A 9,471-nucleotide genomic window follows, 5' to 3' on the forward strand; every position below is an offset into this window, starting at 1 on the left:
TTTCCAAGAACAAAGAGGATCATGCCAATCATTTGAGATTGGTGCTGGATAAGCTCAGAGAACATCAGTTCTACGCGAAGTTTTCAAAGTGCGAGTTTTGGCTCGATGAGGTTCTCTACCTTGGACATATCATCTCTGCCAAGGGCATAGCGGTTAACCCTGAGAAGGTGTCTGCAATTGTGAATTGGGAACCACCTCAGAATGTGAAGCAACTTCGCAGCTTCCTTGGGATCTCAAGCTATTGTCGAAGGTTCGTCGAGAACTTCTCTAAGATCCCGAAGCCTCTTTCCAACCTTCTCCAGAAGCATGTGAAGTATGTCTGGTCTCCTGAATGTGACATCGCTTTCAACACCTTGAAAGAGAAGTTAGTCACTGCTCCAGTTCTGACTCCTCCTGATGAATCCAAACCATTCGAGGTCTTCTGTGATGCTTCCCTTCAAGGTCTTGGTGCAGTGTTGATGCAAGAGAAGAAAGTTGTGGTTGATACCTCTCGTCAGTTGAAGCCCAACGAAAAGAACTACCCCACTCATGACCTCGAGTTGGCGGCAGTTGTCCATGCTCTTTTAACTTGGAGACATCTCTTATTGGGAAGAAAAGTGGACATCTTCACTGATCATAAGAGTCTCAAGTACATCTTCACTCAGCCAAATCTCAGCCTCAGGCAGACTCGTTGGGTCGAAATGATTCAAGAGTATAATCCGAGTATCAAATATACTCCAGGCAAGGCCAATGTAATTGCTGACGCATTGAGTAGGAAGGCTTACTGCAACAGTTTGATTATCAAGCCTTACCAACCAGAGCTTTGTGAAGCTTTCCGCAAACTCAATCTTCAATTTGTTCCTCAAGGTTTCCTCGCCAACCTCCAAGTCTCTCCTACTTTGGAAGATTATATTCGCGAGGCTCAACTTCTTGATGCTATGGTGAAGAAGGTGAAGATTGGGATTGCCAAGAGTCAACCCAAGTACAAGTGCTATCGTCTTGATGACAAGGATACTCTATTCTTCGAGGATCGCATTGTTGTTCCTAAAGGTGACCTTCGTAAAATCATTATGAACGAGGCTCACAATTCACTCCTTTCTATCCACCCTGGAAGTACAAAGATGTACCATGACCTCAAGCAGTCGTTTTGGTGGACTCGAATGAAGCGCGAGATTGCTCAGTTCGTGAACGAATGTGATGTCTGCAGAAGAGTGAAACCAGAACACCAATGACCAGCTGGTCTCCTCCAACCTCTTGCCATTCCAGAATGGAAGTTTAACCATATTGAGATGGACTTTGTGACTGGATTTCCAAAGTCCAAGCGTGGCATTGATGCTATTTTCGTTGTCATCGACAAACTCACTAAAGTGGCTCATTTTCTTCCTATCAAAGAATCTATCATAGCAACTCAGTTGGCAGAGCTATATACCTCCAGGATTGTCTCTCTACATGGAATTCCGCAGTTGATATCTTCAGATCGTGGCAGTATCTTCACCTCTAAGTTTTGGGATTCTTTTCAGAAGGCCATGGGCACCAACATTCACTTCAGCACAGCTTTTCATCCTCAAACCAGTGGCCAAGTCGAGCGAATAAATCAAATTCTTGAAGATATGCTCAGGGCTTGTGTCATCTCTTTCGGTATGAAGTGGGAAGATTGTCTTCCATATGCCGAGTTCTCCTACAACAACAGCTTCCAAGCGAGTTCGGGCAAGGCCCCATTTGAGATTCTCTATGGCAGGAAGTGTCGTACTCCTCTTAACTGGTTAGAGACTGGTGAATGTCAACTTCTCGGTAATGACTTCATCACAGAGGCAGAAGAGATGTGCAAAGTCATTCGTGATAATCTCAAAGCCACGCAATCGCGCCAGAAGAGTTACTATGACAGCAAGCATCGTGACTTGTCCTTCGAGATCGGGGACCATGTCTACCTCCGCGTCTCTCCAATGAAAGGTACTCATCTCTTCGGTATCAAAGGGAAGCTTGCCACTAGATACGTGGGTCCTTTCAAGATCTTAAGCAAAAGAGGCGATATCGCCTATCAACTTGAGCTTCCCTCCAACTTTGCAAACGTGCACGACGTGTTTCATGTGTCTCAACTCCGCAAGTGTTTCAAGACTCCTGACCGCACCGTCAACTTCGAAGACATTGATCTCCAAGAAGACCTGTCTTATCATGAGCACCCCATTTCTATTCTTGAAGAAACTGAGCGCAAGACTCACAACAAGTCTATCAAATTCCTGAAAGTCAAGTGGTCACATCATTCCGACCGTGAAGCCACCTGGGAACGCGAGCATCACCTCCGTTCTGAGTACCCAGAGTTTTTCCAGTCCTAGATCTCGGGACGAGATCCTTTCGTAGTGGTGGAGTGTTGTAACACCCCGGATGTAACCTACCTTATTTGTATTTTAACTCTTGTTGTTTCCGGCACTAAGTTATTCTATTTCCTCGTTGTTGGGTTTTTGTCTCCGTGTGCTTTTGTCTTTGTCTTGCATCTCATATCATGTCATCATGTGCATTGCATTTTCATATGTGTTCGTCTCATGCATCCGAGCTTTTTCCCCGTTGTCCGTTTTGCATTCCGGCGCTCCTATGTCCTCCGGTGACCCTTTCTAACCTCTTTTCGTGTGCGGGCGTTAAACGTTTTCGGATTGGACTAAGACTTGTCATGCGGCCTTGGTTTACTACCATTAGATTGCCTGTCAAGTTTCGTGCCATTTGGACTTCGTTTGATACTCCAACGGTTAACCGAGGGACCGAAAAGGCCTCGTGTGTGTTGCAGCCCAACCCCCCTCCAAAATGGCCCAAAACCCACCTAAACCTCCTCCATCACCTAGGCCGTTCGATCACGATCGCGTGGCCGCAAACTACACCTCATTTGGAGCTTCCTAGCTCCCTCTACCTCTATAAATAACCCCTCCTCCAAAATCCTGGGTCCATTTCGCCCCTAACCCTAGATCCCTTCGTCCTCAGCGCGCCGGACACGTCCGGACGCGCCGGACACATTGCCGCGCCCAACCGCTGCCTGACACATGTCCCGGGCCGGTCCCCACTTTCCCGCCGACGCTGCGTCCCGCCGAAGCCTGCGGGGAGCCCCCGCGGCCCATCTCCACCGACCCACGCTCAAGGCGCCAGGGGCTCGCCGCGCCGCCAGCCTACCGCAGTGCGCCGCCGCCTCCATCCATCTCAGGCGCCACCGCACGCCATCGCCGGTGAGCCTCGCCACGGCCAGCCGCCCTCGTCTCCGCCGCCCCGCCTTCCACCGACGCCACCGGAGCCAACCGCGCCGCCTCCCGTCGAGCGCCGCCCCGCCCTGCTCCTTCTCCGGCCTCCCCGCGTCCACCGGAGCCAACTCCGGTGCCCCCAAGCTCCTCCGACCGCCTCGTCCCTCTCCGGCGACCTCGATCCGGCGAACTGCTACAGTACCTGCTACAGTGCGTCGCCAGATCTGAGATCTAGACTCGGTTGACTTTCCCCCGAAGCCCTAATTCCAGATATTTTATGCATTCTTTGACATGCCATAACTTCCTCACCGTTGCTTCGATTCATGCGTGTAGCATATCAAAATGTTCGCCTCAACGAGTACTTCAGTTCATCTCATTGCATCATTTTCATTTGAGCTCATCTTGATGCCCGAAATGCTGTTGGAAGAGGGCTATGTGATGTTAGTTGCAGATTATTATCAGCAAATGCACTTTTTTCATTTTTGCCATGATTAATGTGTGCATGCTATGATCCTGAGCTTTACATGAGTTTTGAAATATGCTATGCCATCTTTACAGGGGTGTATGCCATGTATTTTTTGTTGGGGAACGTAGTAATTTCAAAATTTTCCTACGACCACGCAAGATCATGGTGATGCATAGCAACGAGAGGGGAGAGTATGATCTACGTACCCTTGTAGATCGCAACGGAAGTGTTGACACAACGTAGAGGAAGTAGTCGTACGTCTTCTTCCCGATCCGACCGATCCAAGCACCGTTACTCCGGCACCTCCGAGTTCTTGGCACACGTACAGCTCGATGACGCTCCCCGGGCTCCGATCCAGCAAAGCTTCGGGGAAGAGTTCCGTCAGTACAACGGCATGGTGATGATGATGATGTTCTACCGACGCAGGGCTTCGCCTAAGCACTACAACGATATGACCGAGGTGGAATATGGTGGCAGGGGGCACCGCACACGGCTAAGGAACAATCACGAGGATCAACTTGTGTGTCCTAGGGTGCCCCCCTGCCCCCGTATATAAAGGATCCAAAGGGGGGGTGCGGCCGGCCTAGAGGAGGGCGCAGGAGGAGTCCTACTCCTACCGGGAGTAGGACTCCCCTCCCCGTTCCTTGTCCAACTAGGAGAGGTGGAGGGAGAGAAGGAAAGGGGGGCGCCGCCCCTCCCTCCTTGTCCAATTCGGACTAGGGGGAGAGGGGGCGCGCGGCCTGCCCTGGCAGCCCCTTCCTCTTCTCCACATTAGGCCCATGAGGCCCATTAACCTCCCGGAGGGTTCCGGTAACCCCCCGGTGCTCCGGTTTTATCCGAAACTACCCCGGAACCCTTCCGGTGTCCGAATATAGTCATCCAATATATCAATCTTTATGTCTCGACCATTTCGAGACTCCTCGTCATGTCCGTGATCATATCCGGGACTCCGAACTAACTTCGGTACATCAAAATGCATAAACTCATAATAACTGTCATCGTAACGTTAAGTGTGCGGACCCTACGGTTCGAGAACAATGTAGACATGACTGAGACAAATCTCCGGTCAATAACCAATAGCGGGACCTGGATGCCCATATTGGCTCCTACATATTCTACGAAGATCTTTATCGGTCAGACCGCATAACAACATACGTTGTTCCCTTTGTCATCGGTATGTTACTTGCCCGAGATTCGATCGTCAGTATCCAATACCTAGTTCAATCTCGTTACTGGCAAGTCTCTTTACTCGTTCCGTAATACATCATCTCACAACTAACATATTAGTTGTAATGCTTGCAAGGCTTATGTGATGTGCATTACCGAGAGGGCCCAGAGATACCTCTCCGACAATCGGAGTGACAAATCCTAATCTCGAAATACGCCAACCCAACATCTACCTTTGGAGACACCTGTAGTACTCCTTTATAATCACCCAGTTACGTTGTGACGTTTGGTAGCACCCAAAGTGTTCCTCCGGTAAACGGGAGTTGCATAATCTCATAGTCATAGGAACATGTATAGTCATGAAGAAAGCAATAGCAACATACTAAACGATCGGGTGCTAAGCTAATGGAATGGGTCATGTCAATCAGATCATTCACTTAATGATGTGATCCCGTTAATCAAATAACAACTCCTTGTTCATGGTTAGGAAACATAACCATCTTTGATTAATGAGCTAGTCAAGTAGAGGCATACTAGTGACACTTTGTTTGTCTATGTATTCACACATGTATTATGTTTCCGATTAATACAATTCTAGCATGAATAATAAACATTTATCATGATATAAGGAAATAAATAATAACTTTATTATTGCCTCTAGGGCATATTTCCTTCAGTCTCCCACTTGCACTAGAGTCAATAATCTAGATTACACAGTAATGATTCTAACACCCATGGAGCCTTGGTGCTGATCATGTTTTGCTCGTGGAAGAGGCTTAGTCAACGGGTCTGCTACATTCAGATCCGTATGTATCTTGCAAATCTCTATGTCTCCCACCTGGACTAGATCCCGGATGGAATTGAAGCGTCTTTTGATGTGCTTGGTTCTCTTGTGAAATCTGGATTCCTTTGCCAAGGCAATTGCACCAGTATTATAACAAAAGATTTTCATTGGACCCGATGCACTAGGTATGACACCTAGATCGGATATGAACTCCTTCATCCAGACTCCTTCATTTGCTGCTTCCGAAGCAGCTATGTACTCCGCATCACATGTAGATCCCGCTACAACGCTTTGTTTAGAACTGCACCAACTGACAGCTCCACCGTTTAATGTAAACACGTATCCGGTTTGCGATTTAGAATCGTCCGGATCAGTGTCAAAGCTTGCATCAACGTAACCTTTTACGATGAGCTCTTTGTCACCTCCATATATGAGAAACATATCCTTAGTCCTTTTCAGGTATTTCAGGATGTTCTTGACCGCTGTCCAGTGATCCATTCCTGGATTACTTTGGTACCTCCCTGCTAAACTTATAGCAAGGCACACATCAGGTCTGGTACACAGCATTGCATACATGATAGAGCCTATGGCTGAAGCATAGGGAACATCTTTCATTTTCTCTCTATCTTCTGCAGTGGTCGGGCTTTGAGTCTTACTCAATTTCACACCTTGTAACACAGGCAAGAACCCTTTCTTTGATTGATCCATTTTGAACTTTTTCAAAACTTTGTCAAGGTATGTGCTTTGTGAAAGTCCAATTAGGCGTCTTGATCTATCTCTATAGATCTTAATGCCTAATATATAAGCAGCTTCACCGAGGTCTTTCATTGAAAAACTCTTATTCAAGTATCCCTTTATGCTATCCAGAAATTCTATATCATTTCCAATTAGTAATATGTCATCCACATATAATATCAGAAATGCTACAGAGCTCCCACTCACTTTCTTGTAAATACAGGCTTCTCCAAAAGTCTGTATAAAACCAAATGCTTTGATCACACTATCAAAACGTTTATTCCAACTCCGAGAGGCTTGCACCAGTCCATAAATGGATCGCTGGAGCTTGCACACTTTGTTAGCTCCCTTTGGATCGACAAAACCTTCTGGTTGCATCATATACAACTCTTCTTCCAGAAATCCATTCAGGAATGCAGTTTTGACATCCATCTGCCAAATTTCATAATCATAAAATGCGGCAATTGCTAACATGATTCGGACAGACTTAAGCATCGCTACGGGTGAGAAGGTCTCATCGTAGTCAATCCCTTGAACTTGCCGAAAACCTTTTGCGACAAGTCGAGCTTTGTAGACAGTAATATTACCGTCAGCGTCAGTCTTCTTCTTGAAGATCCATTTATTCTCAATTGCTTGCCGATCATCGGGCAAGTCAACCAAAGTCCATACTTTGTTCTCATACATGGATCCCATCTCAGATTTCATGGCTTCAAGCCATTTTGCGGAATCTGGGCTCACCATCGCTTCTTCATAGTTCGTAGGTTCATCATGATCTAGTAGCATGACTTCCAGAACAGGATTACCGTACCACTCTGGCGCGGATCTCACTCTGGTTGATCTATGAGGTTCAGTAGTATCTTGATCTAAAGTTTCATGATCATCATAATTAGCTTCCTCACTTATTGGTGTAGGTGTCGCAGAAACAGTTTTCTGTGATGTACTACTTTCCAATAAGGGAGTAGGTACAGTTACCTCGTCAAGTTCTACTTTCCTCCCACTCACTTCTTTCGAGAGAAACTCCTTCTCCAGAAAGTTTCCGAATTTAGCAACAAAAGTCTTGCCTTCGGATTTGTGATAGAAGGTGTATCCAATAGTTTCCTTTGGATATCCTATGAAGACACATTTCTCCGATTTGGGTTCGAGCTTATCAGGTTGAAGCTTTTTCACATAAGCATCGCAGCCCCAAACTTTCAGAAACGACAACTTTGGTTTCTTGCCAAACCACAGTTCATAAGGCGTCGTCTCAACGGATTTTGATGGTGCCCTATTTAACGTGAATGCGGCCGTCTCTAGAGCGTATCCCCAAAACAATAGCGGTGTAAGAGACATCATAGATCGCACCATATCAAGTAAAGTACGATTACGACGTTCGGACACACCATTACGCTGTGGTGTTTCGGGTGGCGTGAGTTGCGAAACTATTCCGCATTGTTTCAAATGTACACCAAACTCGTAACTCAAATATTCTCCTCCACGATCAGATCGTAGAAACTTTATTTTCTTGTTACGATGATTTTCAACTTCACTCTGAAATTCTTTGAACTTTTCAAATGTCTCAGACTTATGTTTCATTAAGTAGATATACCCATATCTGCTTAAATCATCTGTGAAGGTGAGAAAATAACGATATCTGCCACGAGCCTCAATATTCATCGGACCACATACATCTGTATGTATGATTTCCAATAAATCTGTTGCTCTCTCAATAGTACCGGAGAACGGTGTTTTAGTCATCTTGCCCATGAGGCACGGTTCGCAAGTACCAAGTGACTCATAATCAAGTGGTTCCAAAAGTCCATCAGTATGGAGTTTCTTCATGCGCTTTACACCGATATGACCTAAACGGCAGTGCCACAAATAAGTTGCACCTTCATTATCAACTCTGCATCTTTTGGCTTCAACATTATGAATATGTGTATCACTACTATCGAGATTCAATAAAAATAGACCACTCTTCAAGGGTGCATGACCATAAAAGATATTACTCATATAAATAGAACAACCATTATTCTCTGATTTAAATGAATAACCGTCTCGCATTAAACAAGATCCAGATATAATGTTCATGCTCAACGCTGGCACCAAATAACAATTATTTAGGTCTAATACTAATCCCGAAGGTAGATGTAGAGGTAGCGTGCCGACCGCGATCACATCGACTTTGGAACCGTTTCCCACGCGCATCGTCACCTCGTCCTTAGCCAATCTTCGCTTAATCCATAGTCCCTATTTCGAGTTGCAAATATTAGCAACAGAACCAGTATCAAATACCCAGGTGCTACTGCGAGCATTAGTAAGGTACACATCAATAACATGTATATCACATATATCTTTGTTCACCTTGCCATCCTTCTTATCCGCCAAATACTTGGGGCAGTTCCGCTTCCAGTGACCAGTCTGCTTGCAGTAGAAGCACTCAGTTTCAGGCTTAGGTCCAGACTTGGGTTTCTTCTCTTGAGCAGCAACTTGCTTGCCGTTCTTCTTGAAGTTCCCCTTCTTCTTCCCTTTGCCCTTTTTCTTGAAACTAGTGGTCTTGTTGACCATCAACACTTGATGCTCCTTCTTGATTTCTACCTCCGCAGCTTTCAGCATCGCAAAGAGCTCGGGAATAGTCTTATTCATCCCTTGCATATTATAGTTCATCACGAAGCTCTTGTAGCTTGGTGGCAGTGATTGGAGATTCTGTCAATGACGCAGTCATCTGGAAGATTAACTCCCAACTGAATCAAGTGATTATTATACCCAGACATTTTGAGTATATGCTCACTGACAGAACTGTTCTCCTTCATCTTGTAGCTATAGAACTTATTGGAGACTTCGTATCTCTCAATCCGGGCATTTGCTTGAAATATTAACTTCAACTCCTGGAACATCTCATATGCTCCATGACGTTCAAAACGTTGTTGAAGTCCCGATTCTAAGCCGTAAAGCATGGCACACTGAACTATTGAGTAGTCATCAGCTTTGCTCTGCCAGACGTTCATAACATCCGGCGTTGCTCCTGCAGCAGGCCTGGCACCCAGTGGTGCTTCCAGGACGTAATTCTTCTGTGCAGCAATGAGGATAATCCTCAAGTTACGGACCCAGTCCGTGTAATTGCTACCATCATCTTTCAACTT

The sequence above is a fragment of the Triticum urartu genome, chromosome 5 (assembly GCF_003073215.2).
Source record: "Triticum urartu cultivar G1812 chromosome 5, Tu2.1, whole genome shotgun sequence".
Taxonomy (NCBI): Eukaryota; Viridiplantae; Streptophyta; class Magnoliopsida; order Poales; family Poaceae; genus Triticum; species Triticum urartu.